The sequence below is a fragment of the Puma concolor genome, chromosome A1 (assembly GCF_028749965.1).
Source record: "Puma concolor isolate L17-30 chromosome A1, mPumCon1.1.hap2, whole genome shotgun sequence".
In the NCBI taxonomy this organism is placed as follows: Eukaryota; Metazoa; Chordata; class Mammalia; order Carnivora; family Felidae; genus Puma; species Puma concolor.
The window spans coordinates 120,016,583-120,029,492 of NC_141667.1; positions in this window are offsets into that span (position 1 = coordinate 120,016,583).

Genomic DNA, 12,910 nt, shown 5'->3' on the forward strand with positions numbered 1-12,910 from the left:
CCTTCCACTCTGATGGAGCTCCGTCACTGGCCAACATATTGGCTGTAGCTTGGCAGAGGACTCAGCTGTTGCCTTTACTCCTGAGACAGAGAAACTATAAGGTAATAAATGCATGCTGTTTTAAGCTGCTAAATTGGTGACGATGTTTTTATGCCGCAGTAGATAACTAATACACCAAGTCTGTGGCTTGGGAGGCTTACATACTGGTGGTGAAATTCCTTAAGAAGGAAAATCTAAGGGAAGATCAGAGTCTAAGGATGTAGAAAACGAGATGAGTTCAGTCTGGGAAGGAAGGTAGAGTTTGAGGTGATTAAGGGAATTTAGATGGAAGATATTCAATAAGGCAGAGAGGTAGATGATTCTGGGGCTTGTCAAAGGAGACTCCATTGGAAATCAATTAGTTCTTACAGGTTCTCCAGAAGTAGACTGTCAGATGGAAATTCATGTGCAGGAATTTTATTAGAAGTGTCCTGAGATCAACATCTTTGAAAGAAGAGGAGGCCACAGGGGTGGGGGGGTGGGAGGACATGTGTGCACTGTCGACTCACAACACGTTTCCCCTGAGTCACTGGGGATTCTGAAGCTGGATGGCACAAGTAAGGGCAGGGGCCTTTACCCTCCCTCATCGCTGGTCGTGGGGCAGACTGCTTGACCTTGGGCAAAATAGCTGTCTTCAGCTGAGAGAAATACCCTGGAGAAGGCTGAGAGTTAAGGTTTATTAGCTGTCTGCACTGCCAGAAGCAGGAGGAACAAGTCCTTTAGCAGGACAGGGATTCTGAGCATCTGTGATGATATCCATTGTATCAGCAGCTGAAGCTATGGGTATGGTTGTGAGTTCTCTCAGGAAGTTGGAACGTGGAGAAGTGAAGAGGGAAAGGAGTGGGGTAAAATCCTGAGGGAACCCTGGGGACACCCTGAGGTGAAGAAAGGGATGATACTGTTGAAGTATTGAATGAGTGGGAGGGTTTAATTTTGTATAAGGTGAACAGCACGCTAAAGTTTTGGGGGACAAAGGATAAGGCATCAAATAAAATGCATATTCTGTGACCCAAAATATATTTACTGTACTTTAGATATATAAGGCAGATATTCACATTTTAAAACACATGTAAGGTCACAATTACTCTTTGGCTCCACGTAATATATGTAATCTTACTATTTTTCTTTCAATGGTAACAAAGATTTATTGATTCTCACCACTCAGCAGAATTTACTGGACATTTGGTAAGTGCCAAACGCTAATGCTTGGGCAGAAGTGACCCATGAAGTCTGGTGATGGTTACAAGCAGGAAAGGGATACATACTGTGTCCTGTGGCAATTGCCAGCAATGGGCAGCACAGAGCAGGTGCCCTGAGCCCCCATTCATCCAGGACGCCTTCCACCATGCTTATTATTCCATGTAGGTGAGTTGACCAGGCATGGGGCGCCTTCTGTATGAGGAACACCTAGACTTCATTTCCACTATTGTTACCACTAAACCTTCACCAACCTGAGCTGCTGCATTTGTAAAACGGAGAAATAACCATTAACCTGCAGAGTTTCTCTAAGAGCTATTTCTGATTCATTAATTCACCACTTATCGAGTTCCCACAACATTCCAACTTTGTATCAACTTTTTTCTGAAAGTTATATCCTCATATCGTTTAGATGTGAAATATATCAGACTGGCAAATATGAACATTTACTACTGTGGAAAGAGTTTCATTAACAGAATTACAAGCATTAATGAACCCACTAGATGAGTTGAGTTATCCTTAGTTAACAAGAGTAAGACATTGAGCTGATATTTTTTAAGAGTAAGGACTTTGATAATTTACCATTATCTGACAGGGAGGGTAGGATAATTATGCTATTAACATCAGGGATAGCATTTTACATAATGAATCTTGTTGGTCTTGGCGATTTTAGAGTGTACCAATAGTTGAGTGATTCTCTTCTGGACCCCTTCTTTAATTCAGAGACACTTGCTTTCCATCATAGTCTTTAACATATCAAATATGTACACTTAGACCATGTGGACATACACAAAGATGAAAGACTAAGCTGAAAAGGGAAACTTTAAATAAAAAAAAATAATAATGTTTATTTCTTTTTGAGAGAGAGAGAGAGAGAGACCGCAAACAGAGGAGAGGCAGAGAGAGGGAGATACAGAATCTGAAGTAGGATCCAGGCTCTGAGCTGTCAGCACAGAACCTGACACGGGGCTTGAACTCATGAACTATGAGATCATGACCTAAGCCAAAGTTGGGTGCTCAACCAACTGAGCCACCCAGGTACTCTTGAAAAGGGAAACTTTAAACTGAAAAAGAGAGATGCAACTCTGATGAAACATTTTAATGGAAAGGGACAGGAGAAAGACATTTGATGTCCAGGACCACACCAGCACTTTTAACCAATGCTCATTCGTCATCAATGTGCTTCCACAAATTTCTTTAAAGGCCTTTTAAAGGAAACCCGTGTCATAAACCAAAATGTTATTTGAGAGCAAAAGAGGAACGAATCAATAAATGTTGGCTGAATCGATCATTAAGAAAATGTTCCCATTTTTGCCTTTATCCCATTTTCAAGTGATTTCTTCATGTGTTACATAGATTTTACTTCTTTTTGTTCCTCCAAACAATAGAAGTTGCCATATGCTGAATGTTACTATGTGCCGGGAACTGTGCAAAGTACTTTCCTTGTATCCACTCATTTAACTCCATATGTATGGGCTGTGTACTATGATGAGTCCCAATGTTCAGTTGAGGAAACATATACCTAGATAGGGTAAGTATGATAAGTAGGGAAGACAGACTTTCAATATGGGGTTTTATGTAAATAAATAATTTAGTAATTGATCATACCTTTGCCACCTGCTGTAAAGAAAACTGAAAGGATGGAGGGTTGGAGAAGGGTGCCTGGAAGGGAAAAGGGGGCTTCAAGCCAAGTAAGTCTACAAGGGGGTGAGTTGATACACATAAAGTAAAAGCATAAATTTCTGTTGTTTAAGCTGCCCAGTGGTGGTGTTTTGTTATGGCAGTTCTAGCAAAATAATGCATTGGGTAATGACTGACACTCTCTGTATCAGACCGACCTTCTTTGAACTCTGATTTCCATTGCTTTCCGTTTGTCAAGCTAAGCCTTCCTCTTTACCACATTTTATCTGCTCAGCTCTGTCTTCTTTTTGTCTCCTCTTGACTTAAATTAATTGATGGACTAGAATATATATATGCAAATGCTTTTTATTGTCTTTACTAGTGTTATTTATTACTTCCAGCAGGCTGATTACAATGATGTAAACTTCTGTGCCAAGGTGCCCACTTTTTAACCTCTAAGTCTGTGCCTATCTCAAACATCTATATAATCTCTTCAAATACTTGGCATGGAAGCTGTTCATGAGCAGATGATAGAACTTCTCCCAGATGCCATGGGGTCCATAAATTCAAGTGAGCTCATTATTTTCTTTTCTGATGCATAATGTTGCTCTAGAAAATTATCATTTAATCAGCAGTAATGACTCTCATATTTCTGTTGCTCTGCTTTTTAATCTTCCTACCTAGTATAAAGAGATTCTTTAGCAATGCAAATAAAATTTCCCCTTAGAAACTGAGCTATGGAGAAAGATGGGGTCTCGCCCCATTCTTCTCTTGTCATATGTATAGCCTTTGACGTTCACAGAAACTAAACGATAATGTATTCCATCCAATATAGTAAAATATTCCATGAAAGGTGGTCAAAAATAGGAAGTGGTTAACTTGAATTTAATAATCTTATACCGGAATGCTTGTGTCCCATTGTCTCTTTCAAGTATTCCACATTTATCAGAAGGTGATGACTTCACACCCTGCCAGGCCTTACCTTTCCATCATGTGTGCCACTGTCCCTCTTACCATGCTCTTGTCACTCCAGTGTTCACAGTATCCTTGAACATCAAGCCCCTTCCAACCTCAATGCCTTTATTCACGTTGTTGCCCCTATGACCATTTTTCCCACGTTCTTTTCCCGATAACTTCAACTTTGAGAACTTGTTTCGCTGACACTTTTTGGATGAAGCCTTCCCTCAATATTCCAGGACACAGTTGTTTCCATAATTGGTCCCCAAATATGCATGGTAGTTTTCTTCAGAGCATTGGTCACAATGACGTTAAATATTTATGTTCAAAATCAATAATCAATAATCCATTAGCTCTGTCCCTAATATTTGGAAGGGAAAAACCATGGGCCCATTCCTTTCTGGGTATTAATCACACACATGTATGCAGAAGATGCTACAAAACATTTTTTACCCCTTTGAGTGGCTTATTTCCCACACTCAGTCTTCCTGTCTGGACCCTTCACTCTTTCCTTCCATCCTGAGGTGCTTTGGTTCTATACTCTCCACACCGCCATCCACAGGGCTCCCTTTCTTCCTCTTAGTCTCTGGCTTAGACTGTTGATCAGTTGTTTACATCAGATTTTTTTCAGTATTTGAGGAAGGTGGTCAAGGTGGGAGGACTGGAGGATTTGGAGGGCTTCAGACCAGAAGAGAACAGTACAGAAAAGCATGTATTTCCTTTTCATCCAGGAAGGAACATCTGAAAGACAAATAAAGCTCTTTCTTAGTAATATTGGCTGCTTCTTATAGTATAACTCAAGAAAAAATAATTCAGGAGTATCCTTGCTAATGTTTCTTCAGTCCATTCCCCACCCGAACGATTTTGCTAAAATACAATTATGAGCCCAAACTTTAAAATGCTTCAGGGATTCCCCTTGCCCTTTAGGATAATGTAGAATAATGTCCACATTTTTCAGCATGGGAAACAATTTCCTCTGTGATCTCATGATCTGATTTTAATCTACTTCTCTGGCATCAGCTACTGCTATTCTCTTCTTTGTCCCAGATGCTTTGTGTCCAGGCAACACTGGCATTCTCAGAATTCTCTAGAAGATGCTGCTCCCTCAGCTCCCTCTCACCTGGCTGTTACTTCATACTTTGGAATCCTCTTGACATGATTTCCTTTGCGAGATCTTCACAGATCCTTATCCCACAAAGACTAAGGGAAAATTTTATAGAAAATTAAAATATAAGTATTATAAAATTTTAACATTTCCTTAGAAAAATTGTCTACTACCTACCCAACTATCTTAAAAATTATGTTGCACTTGCAGTGTTTCAGTTACTATTTTAAACGTGTTTTATGTACATATAAAAATATATAGCATATGTATAAAACTTAATCCTTTCAGGTCAACAACTCTTTTGACAGATGGGAAACTAAGGTCCCAAATTTAAGGAACCTATCTAAGGTTCCACCATTTCATAGGAGTGGTATGGGACTTTAAACTGAAGTCATCTGTTTTCAGAGCTCATGGTATTAAACAGTACCCATTTTACCTCTGCAGTGCCATATGTTGAGCAAACAACTATTAATCATTTGTGTACAATTATGCCATTTATAGTAATTTATAGTTTTATTTTGTGTGTGTCCATTGTAAGACTGACTGTCCCAGGACCAAAAACTATTAGTGCTTAAATGTTGTAGAATTGGTACAGTCCATATCATAGAGTAATATTTGCTGAATTTATCTTCTATGCAGGTTGTACAAATTTTGAAGGCTGGCTTCCTTGCCTGATCAAGTCACTTACCTTTCATCTTATCTTCCAGCTAAGGATTGAAATGTTAATCTTCTCAGTATAATCAAATTTAATTATTGTAGTTTATGTTTCTGTGCCCAGAGGTGAAGACTGTGTCTTCTCAATAAGTCAAAGTAATAAATGAACATAGTGCAGTTGCAAGGTAGGTCATTTGATGCTTTGGGAAATAGAAAATGCCCCCATCTTAGCCTCCTAGATTCCAGGATTTCCACATCAAATGGGTGGGGGATCCACAGGAGAAAGAGCAACTTGGGAAACTTAATGTGATCAGGGAAGTAATCCACAGGGAATTTATTGGCTATGGAATAAATCCTGCTATTTGAATATTAAAAGTCTCAAATTAACTACTAAAAATACTTTCTCACAATCAGTGCATTTTGATGACTTAGTGAGATATTTAGAAAGTAGGGTTGTAAGTCTTGGGGATGGATTGGATATTGGGGAATAGAGAAATGGCCCCATTTGTGGCTTTAGCTTGTTCGTAAGAAGTACTAATAATCAAGAAGAGACCCACAGAAGGGAAAACATATCATATACATTTCTCCAAATCTGGAAGGAGGCCAACACAATAGAAGAAAACAGTAATGGTTCTCCTGCTTTTAATACACACCTCTTAATTTGGGAAGGACAGAAATCCAACAGGCACTAATTTAAAGATAAAAAAGAACTAACTATGTTGGCTTTGGGCACCACACCTTAATAAGGGTAGGTGTAGATTTAACCTTGGGACAATTGAAAGTGGGAACTCACACATAGTCATGATTTTATATATAATTTACAGGTAGTGACATGCAAAGATAGTAATTGTACAATTCTATGTAACATGCATGCCTGTTAAGAAACAGAATATTTTAAAATTGAAAACAAACATTCTTTAATAGTTATAAGGCAACTGAGATTTTCTGTTTCTTGTTTTGTCACTGTTATTGACTGAATTGTGTCTCCCGGAATTCATGTGTTAAAGTTCTTACCCCCCTTCTGACTGTTTGTGAGGACAGTGTCTTTAAAGAGGTAATTAAAGTTAAATGAGGTCATAAGGGTAATTCCTTAATCCTATAGGACTGGTGTCTCTTCCTGTAGGAGGAAAAGATACCAAGGATGCACATGCACAGACAAAAGACTATGTATGGACATAGCAAGAAAATCACCATCTGCAAGCCAAGGATACAGATCTCATAATAAACCAAGCTATCCTATCACCTTGATCTTTGATTTCAGTCTCCATCTTGGGAGGAAATAAATTTCTGTTGATTAGGTCATCTAGTCCATGGCGTTTTGTTATGACAGCCCTAGCAAACTAATAGTCAGTTGTAGTAAGTTTTGTTTTTTTAAGGAATTTGTTCATCTAAGCATTGAAACATTTTATCATGAATTTTTTAAATATCCTATTGTTATTTTTGAATAATTTTAGGTTGTTGCCCCTCTTTAATTTCTGATATTGATAATTAATAGTTCTTTTTTGAGCTAATAAGAATTTCTAAATTTTATTAATCATTTTAAACAACAAATTTTTGACTCTTTTTTATATTGTCTTACTTGTTTTCTAGTTCATTGATTTCTATTTTTATTTTTATTATTTCCTTTTTTCCACTTTTTTGGGTTTAATAATTAATCTTTTTTGATATTTTTTTAAATAATAGTTGGGGCTTTATTATTTTTTTAATTTTAATTCTAACATAGTTAACATACAGTGTTGGATTAGTTTCAGGTGTTCAGTATAGTGATTCAACAATTCAGTAATCACCCAGTGCTCATCACAAGAGCATTCTTTAATCCCCTTTACTTAGCTATTTCACCCATTCTTTTTTGAGGTTTTTAATGAGGACAGATGGATCACTGATTCTACAAATTTCTTATTTTTTTAACACATTCATTTTAAATGTATACATTTTCCTGTAGGAGCATATATTTTCCTGTATATTACTTGTAACCTACAAATTTTGATATGTTGTGTTTTTCATTCAGTTGAAAATATTTTCTGGGTTACCTGTGATTTCTTCTTTGACGCATGCTAGTTTACAATTGACTGTTTAATTTCCAAATATTTGGAGATTTTCAAAATACCTTTTTCTTACTGATTTCTAACTTCTAAGTCTAAGTATGTCTGCATAATTTCAATTCTTTCAAATGTACTTAGATTTTTTGAATGCGAAACATTAATCTATTTTCGGGAATGTTCCTTGTATACTTGAGAATGTCTATTCTGCTGTCATTAGATGTAGTGCTTTTTAAATGTCAGATATATCGGTTGATAGTGTTGTTCACATTTTATGATATGTCTTTTTTCCTGTTTTATATATTCCTGTCGGTGGTGATTTAAGTCTTCAACTTGATTTCTCCTTCTCTTTCTTTAGTTTTCTCTATTTCTGCTTCATATGTTTGGGGGCTTTTGTATCAATTGTACCTACATTTAGGATTAGTCTGTCTTCCATTTGGCTTCTTTACGTTATGAAATGTCTTTCATTGTCTCTGATAATGCTCCTCATTTTGAAGCATGCTTCTAATATTCAGTTAGGTATACCAGTTTTCCTATTGTTAATGTCTGTATGGCATACCAGTTACCTTCCTTTTTTTCAGTTTTGTATTTTTGTTCATTCTTGAAGTATAGTTGATGTCTTATGTTTTCATCCTTCTGACAGTCTCTGTCTTTGAATTTGATTCTTTACTCCATTCATAACATTATTTATGTATTTATGTCTGTCACCTCTGTGAGTTCTCGAAGTCCCATCTACTTCGTGTTTTTCTGTTTCTTCTTTTATATCCATTTTTCTGTGAGGTTTGAGTATTTTTAGTATACTTTTTATGTCCCCTCTTAGCTTTTAAAATTATACTTCCTTCTGTTATTTTTGGCAGTAATTCTGAAGATTACAATAGGCATCTTTAATTTATCAACATCTACTTTAACAAAATGGTCTTCTTGCCAGCATAAGAATGTTACAAATGTATGCTCCATTTACTACCCTAATGACTTAGGTAATCTTTTTGTCATATATTTTACTTTTAAGTATTCTTTAAAGCACACAGTATGCTATTATATTATTTTTAATTTGAAGATTCAGTTTTTCAGGCAATTTTAGTAATCGTATATTAAGAATAATTTTAAATGTTCTTGAAATTTACTGACCTATTTGCTCTTTAGGTTGTTTTCTATTCCTTCTTGCATCATCAAGTTTCTATCTGCTATTATTATTTTTTTCAGCCTAAGAAACTTTAAAAAATATTTCTTGTGGTGCAAGTTCATTAAAAATGATTTAGTTGTCTTCTCAGAAAAAAAAATGTATTTGGCCTTTATTTTGGGGTGGTATTTTCACTAGATACAAAATTCTAGTTTGACTGGTTTTCTTTTAGCATGTTTACATTGTCTTCTATCCTCTAATATTTTTCTGATTAAATTTTACTGACATTTTTCTTGGTTGTTTCCATATACATAATGTACCCCACCCCCCTTGGCTGCTTCTAAGACTTAAAAAAGTCATTATATTTCAGTATTTGATGTCTAGGTGTGATTTTTGTTCCCAGGTATGCTTTTCTTCCTATTTGTTCTGCTTGGAGTTTGCTGAGAGTTATGAATGTATGAATTCACAGGTGTGGTAGGCAGAATAAGATCCCCCAAGGACATCTGTGTCCTCATCTGTGGAATTTGTGCAATATGTAAGATTATCTGGCCAAAGGTGACTAAGTTTGCAGATGGAATTAAGGTTGTTAATCAGTTGACTTTACAATAGAGAGCTGAAGGGAAAGGCTGGATTGTCAAGACAAACTGTGGGCATTAAACAAGGTGTAATGTCCATGAACAAACTAGGGTCTGGATGTGTAAGAAACACAGAAAAAGAGGCCCCACTCTCCTGACAAGGGTGCCCAGCATTCCAGTAATCTACCAAAGACCATGAGGAGTATTAAACTGAAATAGAGATGTTGGAAGTAGCCTGATGGAATGAGTACAGGCATGCTTGACCACCCATGCTCAGTTGAGGTGCGCAGCCTACTCTCCTGGGTGGAATAATAAAGACCACCAGGCTTGAGCTCTCCGTTAGAATAAGAATAACTTCCATAAATACTATTAGCAGACAATTATTACATGGCAGAGACTCAGACTCTTGAGAATTCCTTCCCCAGGGGCTACAACTTTAGAAGGGCACAGAGTCCAGTGGAATACTCCAACTACAGGTTGAGAACTTCTCTCACTTGAGAAGTCTCCTTCGCCGATAGAGTTAGCTACGATGCTATTGTGTGTTCTATACATGAAAAATAATTGACTTGCTGGTTTAAGGTGATAATTAGGAAGATAATCCCCTATGCCTAGCAACTCTGTTATGCATATGATCCCAGCCTGAATATACCTTCCACTGCTCCCGGCTGCTGTGCTAATGGAGACTTGTCCGTACAGTGTTCAAGATCAGGAGCTGTTGGATGGATTAAGAAAAATCTCCTTGATTCTTGCCTTGTAATCCCCTCTTCATCTAGATGTACATCTCACTGGGGGGAGAATTATCTAGCAGCTACAGATCCCTGAGCCATCTGCTGAAGCATCCAATCTTTATCATCTACCACTATCGTCTCATTTCAGAAACAAGTATGTTTTAAATAACCTTTTCTTTTTTGTACAGAGGTACTATTTGTTTATCATAGAAACTGAAAGAAGCTGGATAGAAGGTGAACGTAATTTACTAAGTGCTTATTTCAGATGTAGTGGTGAACAAATATTGTAGTATCCCATAATCCTATCTCCCATAAGTAATCACGAATAGGTTTTTGTTTGTTTTATTTTGGTTTGGCTTTATTGGGATCATGCTCCACATACTGTTTATATCCCAGTTTCAAATTGAACAGTGTTGGAAGAAAAATATCCCCTTATCATTACCTATTTATTTTATGGCTGCATAGTATTAGTATTCCATTTCAGAAATCTAAACCACTCTATTCTACTTATTAGCCACTGACTTTGGACACTTCTTATCTAGACCATCTCACTAAGTCTCTCTGTCCCCTCAGACCAACCCTACAACCCTACAGTCTATAACTTCAAGTCCTTTTTCATCGTCATTTTCAACTTCCTCATTCTCTTATCAGTGATTTGATTGCAAGTAGGTCAGTCGAGCAGCTTCTTTATAAGACTCACTCTGATTCTCTCTGAAGCGGATGGCTTGGTTCAGACATCTGTATTTTGAATAAAGTCAGACATCCTTAATCCTCACAACCATTGACACAGAATAAGCTCCCTACACATATGTTTAAGGTATTTTAGGCTAGAAAATACTCTTAAAGTAGGATATATTTGAGCAAAAAATTGCACATTGCAAACATGGTTCTTTCCCCCCATAATTCATGTTGATGAGGTTTGTCTGTGCGTATTTGAGAATATATTTCAGTTTTGATTACCGTAATCCAACATAGTAGTGGTTTCTCTGGAAAGAACACAAAACCGGATACAATATTGCCTTTCCAAACTGCATTTTATTAAGGCAACACAATTGAAAGATACTAGATGCAAAAAGAAAATTCAGGTTTTGTATTTCCAATTAAATGTTTATAGCAAGGTTGTATGCATGGTGTAATTGGCCATGCATTGAAGAGAGAGAAAGGGAAAGAAAGGAATAAAAATACATGGAAATGGTGTTGAGAAAGAATGACATCCTGTGCTTCCATCACCTTGTTATTCATTGAGGCCAGTGTCCAAGGATTTTAAATTATACTTCTTTTCTGGAAAGAATCCTAAGATTCCTTTAGGCATTCCAAAGCAGAGAACTGAATAGTGGGAGGTAGACCCAAAAATCTGTCTCCTCTGCTGGCTGAAATATAGTATTTTTCCTTTAAAATAATGTTGAAGGAAGGTGAAGCTTTAAACCTACAGATTTGCAGCTTAAAACTGTAATTTATTTTTCCTGGCAACAGTTGCAATGTTCCTAGATTTATGTGGAGAAGAAAAAATATAATTCCTCTATCTGAAGTGGACAAAGCTCTAGAAAGGAAATAAAATGAGGATTTTGACCTTCGCTGTTAAAACAGGAAATAGACTTTGGGAATGTGACATGCCATTGTCCAGTCCTCTGAGAATTTTGGAAGGTAATTATAGCAGGCATTTATGTATTCAAAGTACTCAAAATTAAGGATAAGGCTCAGACAGCCCAAATGCTACTGAATTAAAAGAATGTTATCAGCTAATAGTAATGGAAGGATGAAAAGGTTTAGAATTTGAAGAAGCATGAGAGAGATGACAGCAAGGTGCTGACTGACTAGCAGGAACTTGTGGGTTGGAAAGGGGGCATGTTATTTTTAATCAGCTTCATCTCTTTCGGGCTTGGTGCAAAAGCCAAAACAGGAAAATTCTAGATTTCTATGTTCTTCAGCAAATTGCTAATTTGTGGTTTTGTAACTTGCTTAAAAATGAAGCTAGTATTATATTTCCTACGAAATGTGGTGATGCTTATTAACATGCAGGAAATACGCTGACAGCAATAGGGGAAAAATACTCCTGCATCTGAACGAACATCAGCATAATATTTATTGAGTTTATATAACTGAAACATATGATGACCTAAAATGATGGGCTGGCCCTAAAAGTTTTCATTGTGGTCCCTGAGACATTTCCTTCTTAAATTTAGTTGTTGGCACCTGATTATTGTTCCACTGGTTTGGTTCCCTAGGGTATAAGGTGAGAAGAGAATGCCAGGGAGCAGATAAACCTCTCTGATCTCACAACGACCTGCCAAAGATGAACTTAGAGCTGTGATATTTCCTGACTCTCCGATTCCTTTCTCCTATTAACACCGCTGGCTTCTCATTCTATACAAATCTATTATGCATATTTTGTAATTACAATTTTAAATTAACTTTTTAAATTATAAAAGAAAACATGCTTGCTGTAGAAAACTTAAAAAAAATATGTCTAAGCAAAGAGAATGACATAAATATCTTTGTCTCTTTATTTTATCAAGGGCCTCCCTCTATCCTTCTCTTTCCTATATACATACAAGAGTTGGGAGGGGAATGAAAATACAGGGATTTTGCCCTTTGATTTACTATTATGTCCTGAATGCTTCCCGCGATCATGAAGACTTTGTTGAAATATCATTGTTAATGGCTATTTCATATTTTATTATAATTTATCACAATATTTCTCTGCTGTTGGTTCAGTTAAATACTTGACAAAAATATTCTAACCATGATTTTTTTTTTCATGAACTCCTGTGACTTTAGCTACCTTCTAAATATTGATGTTACTCAGAAGTCTATCTTTGACTTGTCTTCTTCATTCTTACCTTTCTCCTTCATCCATTTTACACATTTCCATTTTT